General features: G+C 36.6%; 1 protein-coding gene across 33 annotated transcripts in view; it reads left to right on the top strand.

Moving 5' to 3' along the window:
• Positions 1–19,235, top strand: part of LOC115438765 (receptor-type tyrosine-protein phosphatase delta) — a 617,983-nt gene that overhangs the window by 340,968 nt on the left and 257,780 nt on the right. The window lies entirely within an intron of this gene.

Raw genomic sequence — 19,235 nt, 5'->3', positions numbered from 1 at the left:
AAAGTCTAAAAACGAAATATTCTATGCAAACTCTCCTTGAATTGCAACTTGTGAATGCTAGGCTTAGACCAGTGTTTCCCAACCAGTGTGCCACGGCCCATAAGTGTGCCATGAGAAATCATCAGGTGTGCAGTGGAAAATTACCCAATTTCACCTGTTGGTACTGTAAGGAAGCAGCGTTATATAGATACATACAACTGCACGCACCAATGATCCACTCTACAACAACAATCTCCTGTTTCCCTTTGTAAAATAAAAGTGAAAATGAATTGGCCCTGATGTGGTGTGTTCTGATAATAAAAACCCCCCATACTAGTGATGCGGTGATCAGCTGGTTACCTGCAAGAATATCAGCTTTGTGTTCAACTAAACAGGCCCAGGTTTCACACTGAGTAAGTCAATTGAGACTAGATGTGCATTATATTTCAATTAAAATACTTTTTGTGACATTTTTGTTTGGTGGTGTGCCTTGTGATTCTTCTAATGTTAACTCTATAACGCCAAACATATCATATTTGATACATTAGTTTTGAAGCCCTCTACATGATGATGTATACAATTAAATAGATGCAATACATGGATAATCCACCAGGGGGGAGGATTTCGTTCACCAGAGGCCTTTCCAGTGACACTACAAGATTGTAATTAATGAGGAAGGAGTGTTGAGCTGCATTATATGATAAATTCCCATTATGTAATAAAAGTTCAAAATGTAATAAGAATGTCACATCATCTTGTAATAAAGCCACATTATGTAATAAACTGACGAACTTTGTAAAAAACTACGTCAACGCATTATATAGTAAGTTTTTTCACATTATGTAGTAAGTTATTACAATTTGAGAAATTTATTACAAAATGCACTTGACACATTTTTTTTTTTTTTTTAAATGTAATAACATGGTTCATTATGTAATAACAATCCAAATTAATATAATTTCAGAGCAATTTAGAAAAAAATTAGTCACAGGAGCTACAGGTAATGTACTCAGAACTTTAACCACACAGTTTAAAGATTAATTTAGCACATTACATTTTCTGGAAATAAAAATGTGTCAAGTGCATTTTGTAATAAATTTCTCAAATTGTAATAACTTACTACATAATGCGAAAAAATTTACTACATAATGCATTGAGGTAGTTTATTACAAAATACGTCAGTTTATTACATAACGCAGCTTTATTACAAGATGACGTAACATTCATATTACGTTTTGAATTTTTATTACATAATGGGAATTTATTACATAATGCGGCTCAACAAGGAGGCAGAACTTTGCCAATTTTGAAAAGGAATGACCAATTTGTTAGACATGTTTGTGTTATATTAGGTTTTTGTTTGTTCAAAAATAATAGTATTTGACTATTGAGACCTGATGTATCAAATATGATACAAAATTGAAACTCATACATGGAAATTGATATTTGAAAAAAAAAAATTGGGGGGTTGTTCAGAAGGACCAATAAAGGCTCCACTTTCAAAGAACTGGAATTTTCTGTCAATGATTTAATGGTTCAGGCTTTACAGGGTTAAATACACTGGCTCAGACAATCAGTCATTTTTTTCTGGTCAATCACCGTATGAGCAAAGCCGGAGGAGTGTTGACACATTTTAACTGTTTGTCAAAATATTGAAAAATGGAAAAACTGCACATGCAAAACCTTTGACAAGTTCACAACAGGGCCATATAAAGTACATATTAAAGTTATGCAAGCACACAGCACAACAGAGACTTGACACTTTTTCATATCAATCACTGCCGATAAATTTAGAGATACTGAACTAGAGAATATCTTCAGCTGAAAGACGCTGAGAGCCTGCTTGTTATTATAAGTACACAGTGAAACGTGTCTGTTCTGAGGCTTAGCTCAGACTACTGGCCTCCCTCCTCCTCTCCGAACAGCGGCAGTAGGAATACATCTTTGAGACAGCTAGTGAGAGTTCCAATGCAAGCTCATAAGACGACTTTATGACCAGCCGCTTTGAAATTACTCCGTGAGATACAGATAGTCTGCAAATGCTGCACAAAGACAAATGTTTTAGCTTGAAATGGCAGAATATAAGGAAAGACCTATGCACGCTTACATGATTGTCTTATCAATCAGTAATGCAAAATGTGCACACACTGCTTTAGAATGCACCATATCATGAGTATAATACTGCTCCTCTCTGTTCAACATTTGCCATCTGCAGTATATAGAAAAAAAAAAAAAAAATGACTGCGACAGTTAGCTGTTACTGCTCTAATCTGTGGAGTCACACCACCATTCAAATCTTTGGAGAACGAATTGGAAAAGATGCAAAATGATGTAAAAAAGACCAAGAGCGATTTTCTGGATTAAAATTGATATCTCTGCCATGATATTAAACCCACTGGGATGCAAAAAGTTCAGAAAACTTGATCTGATTTTGTAAAATGATTTTCAAGTCTCCTATTTTTGTCACTCAAAGAGGTCTCACTGTTGGTTTGATACCACAGATTAGTCTCGGTCCTCTGGTGATCTTGCATTAGCGCAAGGTTATTGGAGCTTACAAGCTGTGATTGGAGTGAATGCCTACTAGACCTGTCAAGTGCTGCGTGGATGTAAACATAACATTCTGCTCCAGACACATACTCATGCTGCCTTCCTAAAAAAAAAAAAAATAAAAAAATAAAACTCAAGATTTTAAAACTGTAGTGGCTGCAGTACTTTTACACATGCAAGTACATGACATGATCTGTCATCTCAAAGAAAGGGCATGGACACAATTGCAACTCCCCCCTCCCGATATGCTAATGCTTTATCCCGTGCCGTATTTCATGCAAATGCCTTTCATCGTATATTTTCAAATGTCATTTATCTGACAGCTGTAGCACAAGCATCCATAATGTTTTGACTAGGGGGAAAATTGCAACACGGATCTCAGTCATTGTGAATTCAGCCCACAGTCAGAATAAGAGAAGGTCAGGAATGCTGAACTCTCCCTCCTACAGAACATGATTGTTTTATTAAACTTTGAAAACATGTTGATGATTAATGCCGCTGTGGCAATACATAAACAGGGTAATAGGAAAATTGCTTTTGCAGACAAAATAATGCAGCATTTTCAGCTTTTGGATCTGGTGGGGATAATGTGCTGTTATTGTATACATTTTACTGATGACAGGATAAAGATTGGGTCAAGTAGGAAAGCGCTCTTTGTACATATATTTACAGAATTCATAAACTATACTTAGACTATACAATGGCACACATGGAAAGGGGAGGTGATGTTAGTTCAGACCGTCCACAAAGCTAAGTGCAGTATTTCTCTTCCAGTCTGGGAGATTGCAGGGACCTTGGCATTTACTAAGCCTGCTCTGTCATTGTCTGCAAAACTGTTCAGGACCATGTACTACGGGAAAGTTTTAAATTTAAAATGTAATCAGCACAATCACCACAAGCAATCAGTTCCTCTTCATTTCACCTGATCGAGCCCCCTGCTAAAAAGGAGCCTGTTAAATAAAGCATCTTATCAGGCCTGGATTAAGTTTTGACTTTGATTAACATCTGTAGCCGGAGTTTAGAATGTCAAAGTTCAAGTTTGGGGAAAAAATTGAGTTTTGCAAAAGAGTAAGTGTCCTGTTGCACCAGTTATACTTAAGTTCCACCTTAAAGCTGCAGTGCTTGATAGTTTTTTGACATTACGGAGTAAACATCTCATGATTACCTTTCTACATATTGCAATTAACCCTATAATGACAAACGTATCGTATTTGATACATGAGTACTGAAGCCCTCTACATGATCAGTGTGATACTTTTTTGTTCAAAAACCTGATGTATACAATTAGATACATGCAATACACAGATAATCCACCAGGGGGGAGGAATTTGTTCACCAGAGGCCTTTCCAGTGACACTACAAGATTGTCATTAATGAGGAAGGAGGCAGAACTTTGCCAATTTTGAAAAGGAATTACCAATTTTTACTTCCGCCAATGAGGTTATGTTTTTGCCGGCGTTGGTTTGTCTGTCTGCCTGTCTGTGTGCAAGATAACTCAAAAAGTTCTGGACGGATTTGGATGAAAATTTCAGGAAATGTTGATACTGGCACAAGGAACAAATGATTAAATTTTGGTGGTGATCGGGGCGGGGGGGGGGGGGGTACTGATCTGCCTTGGTGGAGGTCTGTACTGTCCGAGTGGTTTTCTACTTTAGACATGTTCTCCTTTGCTCAAAAATAATAATATTTGACCACTGAGACCCAATGTATTAAATACGATACAAAATTGAAAGTCATACATGGAAATTCTTATTTGAAAAAAAAAAAAAAGGGAGGGGGTGTTGTTCAGAAGGACCAATAAAGGCTCCAGTTTCAAAGAACTGGAATTTTCTGTCAATGATTTAATGGTTCAGGCTTTACAGGGTTAAAGGGACTCTACTATACACTGACACATTATTTTTATTTAGTCTTTTGGTTTGGACAGAGGAGAGAGCTGTAGAAATAAGATGTGATCTTTTTTTTTGTCATTATTTGGATCCTGCAGCTTTAAATCAGACTGTAAAGATCACTCAAACTGATCTTGACACTAAAAGTATGCAGATATTTGGTCGCACACCAGAGATATAACGCTAAAAAAGACCAAACTAACCAAAATATTGTTGCTCTAAACATAGTGTTCGATGTCAGTTTGTTTATTACTTTCTTGTCTCTTGCCCCATGTGTCTTTGAATACTTTGGAACCTAACAGCTAAATCTAGATAACACTCATCACTTAACAGCAACAAAATGGTGCATAAATGAAGGTAAAACGTTATATTTAGGTGATAAGTATGTGCTTGTTAAGTCTGACGTCATGGTACCAGCAGAGCCTGTATCTTGTTTACAATATCTACTTTCTTAAATAAGGTACCAGTCAGGTTTCAGAAGGAGATACATTCATTTATTTGAATAAAATACAGTTATTAAAGCAATTTTCCTCTGCGTCGCTTTATTTGGTGCTTGGCTGTGTTAACATAAATCATTCAGTTATTCATATTCCTCTGAAGTCGACAGCACAGATAATGGTGTGAAGATGTTACGCCCCTCATAAAAGCCCAATTCTATAACTAATCCACAAAGACCCCTTTTGGCATATGCAGTGGGTTAAATAGCTAATGTGCTAATGTTAACTCCAGCCAAATGTCTTGTTTTTTTCTCCATCCATTGATATTTGTAACTTTACTTACTAGCATCATCCACTTCCTCTGCTCTTTCTCATTATATTTGAAGTGTTAGAATGACATCTGGATGTGTTTTATAGACTGAGGGACAAAGTACTGCAGCAGATTGAGTACAGAGGAAAGAACCGAATCGGACATTTAAGTAAAAAGTGATGTCGTTAGTAAACAACTGCATACAATCCTAAGTAAAATACAATCATCATAAAAAGACAAATTCAAATCTGGTAAAAACAACAAAGTAGTAATATAACAGCATCCTATTGTTGGCAGATGACAGTGTTATACATTAGTATCTTATATAATTGCTTACTAACATGATAACATTTCACATTTTGTCCTGTTATTATCTTATAACACAGTATAATGCTATGTTGATCTTTTTTGTATTTATAGTAATTAGCAATACCCCATGGTGGATGTGTTGCAGATACAAAACAACTGGTAAAAAACTTAACTTTACTTTGCATAACACCTGAATGTAAGCCTCAATTTGTAAGATATAAAGGGGTCATATTTTGCTAAACCCACTTTTATTAGTCTTTGGTACATTTATTTGTGTATTTGGACCCTAATAGTTCATAAAGTTTGAATTTGAACCCTCCAGGTGCTGCAAAGATATAGAAATTGACTGGATTTCTACAACCTGTTTTAATTTGTGCTTAATTTGTTACGTCTATAACTAGTCATTTGCACATATAAGGTCAAGACTTCCGACAAACATTTCTCAGAGTACGACATAATTGTCGTCAGCAGCAGTTGTAGTAAAAACTGAAAATACGTCCAAACTTCGAGCCGATTACCTAAAATCTTCAGTTGTTGGTTGAACGGTACAGAGCAGCATAGCCAACAACCTGGAGGGGGTGGGGCATGAAGTGGCTCATTTGCATTTAAAGGGCCAGCACTCAACATGACCTTTCTAGTGTCATTACTCAGAAATAGGGTTGAAGATGGACCTGTGGTGTTGAATTAATGAAGAATTCAGACCCAAGCATAGCATTTACAATTTTTGTAGACCACAGGGAAATGTTTTAAAATGCATAATTCTATTTAAAAAAGCAAAATATCACTCTTTTAAGTCATATCGTAAGCCTACATCACAGCAGATTCAGATTCATGGTGCAACCATTTAGGTTGACATTAAACAATATTATGGTGTTCCTAGTTTTCATTTTCTTTCTTTTTGTAATTCATTTGGATTTTGTCAGATAACTAAACTGGAAATTGTCTTTTTTCACCAGAAAGATGGATATGTCTTTCAACAAGCTAAAGTCAGCTCAATTATACGTATAGGGAGTGTCAAGACATATAGATATGTTTATACACATGGAATAATCATATTTTAACAACAAACAAACATGTGGCATCATTGCCTGGCTGGAACTCTGTTGGAGAAAAAGTCAAACACAGTCTAGTGTTCTAATAAATCCAGGTAAATAATAGCTTTTATTGCTGTACCATATCTTGCCTAAAGTACAAATAAAATGAATCACAGTAATATTGTTCAGTCTTACAGATCCACTTTAATTCTGTTCTCTTAGAATTTGTACATCTGTGAACAAACAACCTCTCAGTCCACATTTGTAGGAGTAATAACTGTAATCTTATGCATCTTACATTTGTCGAATTTACAAACCTTCATTATGATGAAATCAAAGGGTAAAACAAGTCCTGTATAATTTGGAGCAGTTGTTCTGAACACACTGATATGGCTGTGAACAAATGGCTCTAAGAGACCAACATGCTGTGACAAAAACTACACAGGTGCAGTTGCAGGTGGTCATGCCACCTGTACACCTGCCCACTACCAAGAGACACACAAAGGCGAAGGTGGCTGACATCCACAAACATCACACTGTATTTGTGTTAAATTAAGTATTTACAATGTCGGTCGCAAACCTGCCATGAAATTAATTCACCATTTACCACAGACTTACACTGGTAAGCAATTTGTGATTTAAGACCATAAACTCATCACAGCATTTGTCCACATTGAGTCAACGGGACATGAATTTAATTGTCTTTTTTCTACTGACTGCTGGAGTTCTACCTTGTTTGATAGCATTGTTTATTGTACAATTCGCAAAGTCAGAAAAAAAAAAAAAAATGGTTTTCCTATTTTTCTGGGTAATTGTTTTTAGATAAACAGTGCTGATACAGCGTGGCAGGGCAATCAACGGCATTAGCAAAAAGACTTGAGGAAATTAATATATATCAAAGTACTGTATCTGCACTTATGCAAAGTTCATTATTAGTCCATAACAAGCAGTGCTGACTGACCTAGAATGAACGTTTATGAATTTCAATGTCACTACAGCTGAGCTCATTTGCAGAAAGGCAAACCGAGCACTCAGAGGCCTCATCCAGACATAATAAACTGTCGCCCTGTTCACGGAGGCGTGGAGAGGTGAGAACACCTCCCCAGTACATCCTCAGACACATCTGCGCCCATGCCCCTAAAATTATGCTTCTTTTGTGGAGGAAATAGGTCAGCCGTGAATACCTGGCTCCTTCCGTCTCAAAAAATCCTTTAACACATTTAATTATGAGTGGAACTATGTGGGCTTATCCAGTGTGAATCCAAAACTGTTGTTTGGTAGATCTTTTAAACATTTATTTGAGGGGCGGCAAAAGCAAAGGCGTGTCATATTTAGAGATTTTTTTTTTTTTTTGCATAAAACAAATTTTAGAAGCAGCTTCATTAGGAACAGAAAAGGCTCAATAATGCCAACTTGGCCCACATTTAGACATTGCCAACTTGGCCCTCATTTAGACACTGAATCATTCAGATTGCACCACTGTGATTGCTTAATTAAATGCTCAGCTGTGTAATGACTTTGCTTGAAAGGGAATTAAATGTCTAAATGCTGCAGAATCCGCGTTGAGCTGAATAGAAATCAATGGGACATAGTGCTGGAACCCAAGGTGTTTTCCGACTTGTTTAGGGTGAGCGTTTTGTATTGATGCTGTCCTTCAGTCAGTAAGTCAAAAGCTCATTCCTCTTGGTCTAAAGCATTGATTGGTGGCGTACAAACAGTGTGCTTACTTTGTGCTTTCTGTGGTGGGCTAGAGAAGGTAGTTTACAAAGCTGTACAAGTTGGGAATGTGGATATATCTGCATTTACATTTAGAGAAAACCAAAGTATTATTTATTAGTAATACTAGAGCATGACTAGGAGTGTGTATTGGCAAGAATCTGGCGATACGATACAAATCACAATACTAGGATCACCATACGATATGTCACGATATGTCATGATACTGTTAAAAAGACAATTTTTTTGTTTGTTTCTTTTTTTTTTTTTAAACGATTTTTTCCTGGAAGAATTGAATTACATCAGAAATATGCTCAAATATTAAACACATTTTTATTTGATCAGAACAGGATCTAATGCTATATCACAAAATTTTCCTCTGTTAAAACTTAAATTATGGTTTACAGGCATTACAGATTAAGATCCTGCTCAAACGTTCATATTCTATTAGTTCGTAACCAACATCATAACATTATTTTTGTGCAATCCCAACAAAAGAACTGACATCTGCCTCTCTCAGACAGTAAAAAGTGCTTTTCGGATGCTTCAAATAACCATTTTTAATAAAACAGTGTTAAACAATAATAAATAGAATATAAACAAAAAAAAAAAGAACCTCCGCAATATCTGCATTTGAATAAATACCTAAAAATATCGATACAGTACTTTTTAATATCAATACAGTATCGTGAAATGAAATATTGTGATATATTGCAGAACCGATATTTTCTTACACCCCTAAGCATGACTATATATTGCTAGAGTGATTTTGCTGGCCAGTATAGGTGTGTCAAAGATAAGAGTTTTTATATTTATTGATAGTATTTAGCAATAACTATAGCTCTAGATTAAAAGAACAGTTTGATGCTGAAATAGCAGCATTTCTTCTACATAGCCAAGTTTGACTCGGAGGTTTATGAAGGTGTAAAATTATTTTGGGATGTTTTTATCTTTGCTAAGTTGCTGCTAAGTTGATCCACGAATCAGACTAAACTGTGACAGATTCTAAACAGATTTTAGGTGCAGCTATTGACAACAAACTGTACAGAAAAAAAAGGAGGGGATTTATGGTTTCACTATGGCTGTTTTGTGTCTAAAAACAGAGCTAAGCTAACAAAGCTATAATGTAAACTATCAGCTGATGCAGCAGGTGGAGTTTATAAAATACATTGTGACTTTGACTGTCAGAATAACCCGCTGTGAATATTAATCTACAGAAGAAAACTTGATGATCCCATAAATACAAATCTGTGTGAACAATGAGCTTTATACTTTATTCAGTGAGTGATACAGTCTGTGGATACATAGCATTGATTCATTAGTGAGTTTTGAAGTTGTGACTATCAATACATATAGTACTACATAGAATGAGTTTACTATATGTGAGCACTTGCTTGACACGTATTAACCCTATTCTTCATACATACACATTTCCATTATTGCACAAAAAATACAACAATTAACAGACTCTGTTCTAAAGAGATACCTAACACATGATGTGACATCAGCGTGTTGGTGTTGTTCCTGTAATATTAGCATTACGTTGCTTCACAACCATTTTTGTAACTGACCAATCTTTTTTTTTTTTTTTTTTTTTTTTTTCTGGTCAATATCTTTATAACAAAAACAACAAAAAATACATAAAAAATACAAATATAAAGCAAGAGGCTGGAAATACTTGAATGGAAGGTTATGCTATGTGTGACAAAAATAACATACAGTTTATGTTCCTTCCCATATACAACATGTCATTATGAATAGCCAAATATATATAGACACAAACCAGCATAGACAAGCACATAAACAACTGACCAATCATTTGGCTTGTTTGTTTGGGTTGTGGATGGGGGCAGATCAGTAATCTCTGAAAAAGTTGTGTTGATGTGAAGTAAGTCATCTTGATATTAGCTGTGGAAAAGCAGCATACAAGATACTAAAGTACAGCTGGTCTGACTTCCACATGTGCACATTTACTCCATTTCAAGTGTCATAATCATATCAACATCAATATCGAGTGTTTACGACAGTTTCTACTCACTTTCTATTCACTATTATGCTTGAGAAGTGCCAGGCATACCTTGCTTTTTATAGGTGTAATAGAGTTATACATGTTGTTGTATTTGTCCATTCATCCTACCCACAAAAGCATGGGATTATTTGCATGAGGTACATTTTTAGGTAAGGATTTTATGGAAAATCAGTTTATTTTATGGGCAAAATGCACACTGATAAACATCAGTATAAAAAAATACAACTCTTGCCAGATGTTTGGAAAATGGCCGGTTTTCTTTACAATAAAACAATAGGTAAACAGACAAAGACTGAATACATTTGTGAAAACATTACAAGCTAAGAACAATCACAGACCTGCTTTGCCTTTAGCTATTGTTGAAGCAAGTATTAAATGTGGGGTGTTTTCATTGGAAGCACATCTTCTGTCCAATTCAGTGCCTTTATGACCCTGTTTATATGTGTTTGTGTGTTACGGTTACGTTTCAAAACTAATTCTAGTTTATCATGTGGATTTCCAATGTTGGTCATTAACTGGCAGCAAAGCATGGCAACAATTTTCTCCAAATAACTTTTAGAGTCCAAAATTATCAGTCTCCCAGCATATTTTAAGTGTGTTTCACCATGAATGCCTAAAGGCAAACATTAAAACCCAACCCACATGGAAATAGTTCTTGAAAGGAGTGCAGCCGACTAATCTCACAAACATTTGATTGAACCAAAGACCTTTAGAAACAGCCAAAGCTGGGAAGGGCATTCAACTCCTAAAATGACAACCGATTATCAAACTGCCTCTGGCTCGAGACACTGTAATCCCCCAGATGTTGCAGTCTATGAAATATGAGAGTCTGAATTAGATCTCTCAAACAATGTCAGCTTGTCTGAATTTATAAACCCACAGCATTTAAGTCACAAAATTAAGTTGACCCCGTCGGAAAGCTTAAGGACATGTAACAAAGCCCCCGGCAGTCATATTACTTCATCTGCTTTCGTCTCATCTCCTCTGTGTAATAAGTTCCCACTCTAGCAAGACCACTGGGGCTAATAAGGGTTTTATCTGCTTTTGATATTAGATATTAACACCTCATCAAAGTTAAGCCAGCGGTAGGCTTTCGTTCTCCCTCCAAATTTACATTAGCCTAACAATGTCTCAAAAAGAAATCTTATCAAATTCAAATTAAGGGCGAGTTGAATAGCCAGAGGGATAGCGCTACCCATCACTCAAGAAACATGTAATTTGGCTCTGCTGCGAAGAATACAAGCGTGCTTTTGTAAATCACAGAGATCACCGTTTTCTTGCAATACCATTAATACTCTGAATTCCTCATAATCCAAAAGAGTCCGAACGGAGCGCATTCGTAGCACATGAATGATAAATATTTAGCCTTTGGGTATGAAAACAAGTCTGAGTGACACAATCAGGATTTGCTGTTTTGAAGACTCCATAAATAGCAACTGAAGTCAGACAGTCTTGGTGATCTTCACCTGAGGGGGAACCACATTTGAAGCATGTATGTTGTTGTTTTCAGCAGATACTCCACGCAGGCTGCAACTCTGTGATTAGTCGTGCCCATCTATCATGAATAACAGCAGTAAATGTACACGAAGCACTAATATTTCAGAATGAACGATTAGAATAAAAACAAGACGGATAAAACGGATGTTGTTTTAAGTGTCTGGGTTAGTTTAGAAGTCTTATTCCTTAGGAAAAATTCTCAAGGTAAATCCTGTATCTAGCGAGAGTGCAAAGGTTTCAGAATTCTTATCATCCCTCGTGGCATCCTTTGTCAGGAGGTATAAAAAAAAAATTAAAAAAAAAATGAAATATTAACTGGAAAATATAGCTTGGAGAGATAGAAAATAAATTACTTCAGTGTGGCAAGGAAAGGAAGATTGTGAGATTTATCAAGTCAAGATGGAAATGCCTGCTAAGTCTGTGCCCCTACCTTGAAAAATTAAAGAGAAATCAAATGCCTACGAGTACACAGTGATTGTGTAAAGGTTTGTGTGCGTTCGTGTGTGAGTCTGCGATCTGGTTTTCACTGTAATTTATTGTCATATTCCTTGATATCTGCCATTTATTTTCTGTTGTGATAGGTGACAAGATATACAAGCCTCTACAGTGCATGACTCTGATGCTTAAGGACATAACCTTTCACCTGGTGCATCAGGGGGCCTTATTGTAGTGCGTTTTAATATTTCCGCCGAATTAGACCCCATCCACGATTAGCCTAGCTGCGCTCTGCACTCTTTTAACACTCAACAGATTTTCGGTGAAACAGCTTGACTGGCAAAATCTATAATTGTACAGATAAGTGAACATGTTAGCTAGATAAAGGTTAAACTATCAGGGATATGTTCTCCATCCTTCTAAAGCCAATTTTACACATTCAGCTCAAGCAATAGTGGGTGGGGGGGGGGGAGAAAAAAAAAGAAGGAAAAAAAAAAAAAAACTGGCAAGTCAATATTGATTGATCTGGAGCCTTAGCAATTACCTCCATGTGCAGAAGACCATGTTAAGGTCAGTATTATCTTAGCTCATTTTATGGGTCAGCGCTCTGGCTTTAGCTGAAATAAATTAATGGGGTAAACACTTTAGCTCACCTTGATGAAATTTACAGCAAGTTTAAAAGCTTTGCATAGGGGCAAGGTGGTGTACAGTGCCAGAGAGTGACCCTTGATATTTTGCTGAACCTTCGTGAATTTAGGTGCCGGAATGCAGTCTATAAATAACACTGAATCCAATGTAATGAAACTGTAAAAGCACAATTATATACTGCCTGAAGACGCAGGACCATTAAATTAACATGTTTTATAGGATAACTAAGGACATTTAGGTTTTTATTGCTGAATGGTGATGACATTTTTTAAAGCCATTGTTAGTGCTGTGAATCTAAAAGTAGGTATATTAAGTCGTCCGGTGATTAGAAACATCTTTTTTCTATCCGGTCCACAGATTTATGTGCCTGTGTAATATATGAGTCCAAATCCAGTTACATTTTATTGTAAATGTAATATGGACTGCATTGTTTTGCTACAAATCAATAAAGCCTTGATCAATAAACCGATCAGACAATTTGGTGTTGTGACATTGTTGCAATTACTAATTGAAGGATGGGATTCTTTTAGATTTTATCAGACCTGAATAGATAAGAAGTGGTTAGTGTTGATGGTGGAAAGAAAAAAAAGTCAGGTTTTTGGTACCAGACAGTTAGGTTTGTGTCCCAGTTCCTGCAGGAGTTTAGGTTTAGACATCATTAGTCAGTGTTTTTCAATCTTGGGGTCGCAACCCCATGTGGTGTTTATTATTGGATTTACACATTTGTCTTTTTTTTTAGGAGTGCACTGATCAAAAAGCACTTTTAATTCTGTTCTATTACTCATACAATGAAAACTAGAAAAGCACTCGGAGAGCACAGAAAGTTTGAATTTAAACCTCCAGGTGCTGCAAAGCTATCTTTATATTCATTACAGCAAAAATCAAGTAGATTTTTACCGTTTTTAGTTTAATAAATGAAGAATTCAGACCTAAGCATAGCATGTACAGTTTATGTAGGCCACAGGGAAATGTTTTAAAAATGCATAATTCCATTAAAAAAAGCAAAATAACACTCCTTTAAGACAAACTAAGAAGGTTTAAAAATTATTCATTATTCATCATTCATTCAAGCAGAAGTTAATGCAACATCCCAACTGATCACCTAAACATGCCTTAAAGAAATATTTAAAGAATATAGTTTTGTTGCTTAATAAATGTAACATCTACTTTTTGTTCCCATACATGGTCTTATTTCTTAGTATTACAGACATTATCACGCTAAAAGGGATCAATTTTGTCATGCATCACTGAACATGGATTTTTTAGACATAATTATGCATTTTACTGAGCTGGATACGCCTATTTTTAAAATAAATCCAAAGTCGGCAAAACAGATAGGATACCAGAACATGTCCTTTGTCAGAAACACTGATGCTTTTGCCAGTCTCTGCAGTCGGTAAATATCCTTATACACACTTATTGTGCTGTTAAGGGTAGGTATTTGTGTCAGCAACTCCTTGTACATTTTGTAAATGTGCACTTCTATATGTAGCATTGTGCCCAAGGCTGCTATCATCCTTTCAAAGTAGGTTAACAGCATCAAGCACCCTGCTGTAAAGAACACTGCCATATTAAATGCAGAGGCCTTAACTTTGTATGTTACTCCTTGACACCTGTATGTATTCCGCTAGAGGTAATACGAGTGCGTTATTAGTCAACCAAAACATTGCATCAGCTTTAGGTGTATTGGCATTCTTCTGTGGCCTCCAGGTCGAGTTGCAAACAGCTCTGTTATGTTCTTAAAGCCCAAAATAAATTCAATTTCCAATGCAGTGATCTCCTTAATGAAAAGTCAATGTCCCTCACTCATTGGCGAGCTCCCACAGGGACAGTCAGAAAGATGAATTTATCAGCAGGCCGGTGACTGCGCCCTAGGGGGACACCACCCCTTATGATCAAACAGAATGCTACAGAGTGTGTCCAACCAGTCCTCCATTATTACCCAGCTTGTGCTCCTAATGTGAGCCGACGGAGGAGGGATGACAGTATTGATCTAATGAAAGCACTATTTATATTCTCACAAATCCTCTCACCAGTGATTACAAAAGCACTCTAGTATTGCGGACAGCCCATTTTCAATTTGTTAAGTGTACAGGGCTAGAGTTTGTTTGCCTCACATGCATGCAGTGTTATCTTAGTGAGCTTACTTTTGCAGCCAGTTAAGCATCTCTTCACTGTGTGGAGACACAACCACACGTGTCCTTAAATTACTAGTCTAGGTCTCTATTGAAATTACAGTCTAACACAGTGGTTCCCAACCTTTTTAGGCTTGTGACCCCATTTTAACATCACAAATTTTTGGCGACCCCAGACATTCAAACTTTTTCTTTGCTAAAATCTATTTGTTTTTGATTTGTTCTTGTAATAGTTTGCTATACTACATTGCAAATAAATGTTAATTTTAGTCAACATTTAGGCTATAAAATGTATATTATTATGGACAGAGGCACAAAGTGAGAATTTTATTTTCCTTGGTCAGGATATGTACAGTCAGTCCAGCTTGGATTTACAAGGCTGACAATTAATAGTTAACAAACAATAACTCAAACTATGAATTATGAAAGAGCTGCAGCATCTGAAACCAACCACACTGAACATTTGACAGATAAACAGTACCACAGTGCTTCAGTGTCAGCTTTTCAGTGTGTCATGTCTTTCATGGATTGGGATTGTCTCTCTCAGCTCACCATATATTTTTTATTAGTGAGGTTTCTTTTTTTTTTTTTTTTTTTTTTTATATCAATTACTGGAAATTTCAGGCGACCTCATTTGAATTCCAGGTGACCCCACGTGGGGATTGAAAAACACTGATTAAAAATAAATACATGCTCTAATGTCAGTATAATCTTACCTGCACTGTTGTGATGTTCGGGGCTCTATTTTGACTCTTTTAGACCAAAGTCTGCATTGTTGGACAGCTTTCCTGGAACAGTTCAGAGGTTTTTGATTATTAATAACATCATGTCTTGTCAGGAACAAACTCTCAGATAAGGCTGACATGAGGTTGTTGTCACGGCATATGGTTAACACAACTATAGATAAGCATAATCCCCACTAGGCTTCATGTAATGCATAGCAAAAGTGAAGGGACCAGAGAACGTACATATGTGTAAACATCCACTGCAAGATGAAACGGCAGTGTGTTGAAATTACACTGAGCAGAGAGAAGAGCATACGATGGGATGCTTACAACCCAGATGTAATTCACGCTCATCATATGCATGATTCTGTCAGTGTCATTCTTGTGTACCTTTCATGACCAACGAAGGGAAATCATGTGTGGTTTAACATGCATGAACGTATTCCACCCATGGCTATGCAGTCATGAATAAAACACTGAAAAATGGATAATTATTGACCCCATATGTTTAACTGCAGAGCTCCATCCAGCAGAAAATGTAGACATCTATCACAATCACCAGTGAACCTCACCTCACTGTATATTCTTCAGACTCAAATCTGTCATTTAGGTATTTATGAAATGCATTTTCTATTTTCCATGGCTACTAAATCAGGTCACAAGTAGTAACCAGTGTGTTTGTATGATTTACATTGCTTCTCAACACTGCTATATTGCTAATACAATGCAGATAGAAATATAGAATTATTTATGTGGCATATAGTGTTATACATAGTTCTAATAGGTTTATTATATCCATATCATGCCAGAATAAACACGTTTCTTCAAACCACTGATGCATAGTCTGCCCATTTCAGAACACCAAATTTGTATTATATTGACATTTCTTTATACATGGATATTAGAATTATAGTATTTTAACCAATCTAATTGCAAGCAGTGTTTTACATTTTCTCAATAATTAGGAGTTGGTTGGGTTGCGATTTTACCATGACAGACTGGAGTAACTAGTGTTGTACATTGTGGCCACTGTAGAGGAGCAGGAGAAAGACACTGGAGAACTGTAAAAAACAACCCATTCTTTGACAGAAATCACTGTACAGGTCATTACAATGGTTGTAGGTAACCGAGACAGTCGTTAGCTTATTAGCATCAACAGTCGACGAACCCCCAGCATGTAACACAAACAAATTTGATATAACAAGTGGTGCCAGGCACAACAAACCTCACCCCTCGTATGTGTTGTAGCTTATTTTGGCATCAACCCAACTGATGTCATTATGTCTATGCATGTGCTGATGTCAGCGTATCAGTTGCCTCTATATATGTGCCAAGTTTGAAGTAAATTGAAATAAAATTGATGTTTTTATAGACATTTGAAATTTTGGCCATTCTAAGTAAATGGGAGGAAAAAAAAACATTTAAAAATTCATAAAAAAATTGAAAATGTGACCTATTTCTCCCAAAATGTAAGGACATGTATTCTGTGTCACTGGCCATCTTTAAACCCAATTTGGTATGAATTCAACCAATAGTTTTGCTGCTACAGACATGGGAAATTTTGCCAATTATAAGTAAATGGGGAAAAAAGATTCATTAAAAGTTTATTTTCTTTTCATTTCTGAATGTGCGTTTGTTATGTTGATATCAAAAATGAAGCATAATGTACCAATCAGGGGATCTCAAATCTGTACTATGTTAAGGCTTCGCAATAAAAAAAATATCGGAAATATATGTGTATTAAAAAAATATCATAAAAAATTTGAACTTTGACCTACTGTTCCCAAAATGTAACCACATCTATTCTGGGTCACTGGCCATCTATAACCCAATTTTGTATGAATGCAACCAACAGTTTTGCTGCTAGAGTGTTAACAAACAAAGAAACAAACAAACCGAACCAAAAACAAGGCCCCTTGCCTTCCTTTCAGGGGGCGGGGTAATGATTTTTTAACCGACTTGACCACATATCTGACATTTAGTATTTCCTCAATTAATTAATCGATTACATTATCAGCTCTGTACAGAACATCGATGACAGTAACCATGCCTTCCAAATGTGCAGACAGAACATACAGTCTTATACGGTACCTAGCTCCAAATATGAACCGTAAAAAAAAAAAAAAGAGCATAGTTTTAGGCTATTAGTCATTTTCTAATTTTTACAGACTACTGTAATGATAGCTAATTCTCCTACAGTTCTACCACTGATTGAACTTATGAGCTTACTTAGCATGAATGTTATTACTCGTTGAGGGAATCTCCCCATTCCAGGAGAAAACGTATACTGTCCATTTGGAAAGGGGTCTCATTTATTGGATCCCTCGCAGATAGAGCATCTCGTTCATCTCCGTCTCCACTGTGTGAGTCTCCCTCTAATGTGGCTCCACTGCCCATAAACAGACATTGAGTGATTAGCGCTGCTATGCCATTGACATCATTTGCATTTTAATAGACCATAATTACAACTCAGGGAAAATAAATTGCAGTTTGAAGAATGTTTGAATTGCTCCGACTCTCTGGCTCTCCTTACGAGATAGCAGTGAGCATATGCAGGATGCTTAATATCTGGTTCGGAAATGTATGGAGAAAAGAGATTGAAAACTGCAAAAGTAGACAAAGGGCTGTGTTAATGGTAGACTTGATTTCCTTGGGAAAAAAAAAACAAACTGCAGGTGAGTTTTATAGAGCCTGTAAAAGTTTACCCTGAGTGAATAAGCATATGCGAAAAAGGATACCGAAATAGCTGCTTGCGAACACAAATTGACTATTTATGGGATCAGAATCTGTGACCTTTCAAATTCAGGGCCCGTCTCTAATCGCGAGGCCACCCTGCCCCTACCCCTCATGTAGCTGTTTTGGTTTCTCATTAACGCCTGTGATAATTGCAGTTTGTCCGTTTAATATCCCCCGGTCTGTCTTATCATCGCACCTCACCTGCTGAGATGTGACACCTTGCTGGGATTTGCAGAGGGATGTCTAACCCTGGCAGCTAAAGCCCATGTGACCCTGTAAGCAAGAGTGACAACACAATAATACTCCCCGCGCCTAATCTTTCATTGGTGGATTATCAGATTAGAGGCCCCAGTTGTTTATGGGCTCGGTGACTATCGAAAAAGTTGATCTGTCAAGTTTATCTTACACTTGTCGTATCAAGGCAGTGTTGGACCATACAGTTGGCGGTGGATGGAAGATAAGGCAGACATAGCTGAATGGAACCTCCGGAAAATAAGAAACAAGGCTTTTCTTCTTACTCTGACGATACACTTTATCTAGTTTAAGAAATAGACCCCACCAAAAGCATTAGCAGCCTTTTGGATTCACTTGATTCCTTTGACCTCTTCAGTGTAACAGAGCAGCCTTATTTTATTTTATTTTATTTTATTTTTTTTTTAAAAGGAGATATCAGAAATCAGCCACCAGTTTAAGACTTAGGTTAGTGGTGTGGAATCGCAAGTTTGAAAGAGAACATAATCCATCCTCTTTCAAGCTGCCCCTTTGTGCTGTTTCAAAGACCAGACCTGATATAGGCTTCCTATCAATCTCTT

Source organism: Sphaeramia orbicularis, chromosome 18 (assembly GCF_902148855.1).
Source record: "Sphaeramia orbicularis chromosome 18, fSphaOr1.1, whole genome shotgun sequence".
NCBI classification, from domain to species: Eukaryota; Metazoa; Chordata; class Actinopteri; order Kurtiformes; family Apogonidae; genus Sphaeramia; species Sphaeramia orbicularis.
Note: the sequence above shows the minus strand (reverse complement) of the source record. Positions and strands in the feature narration are given on the sequence as shown.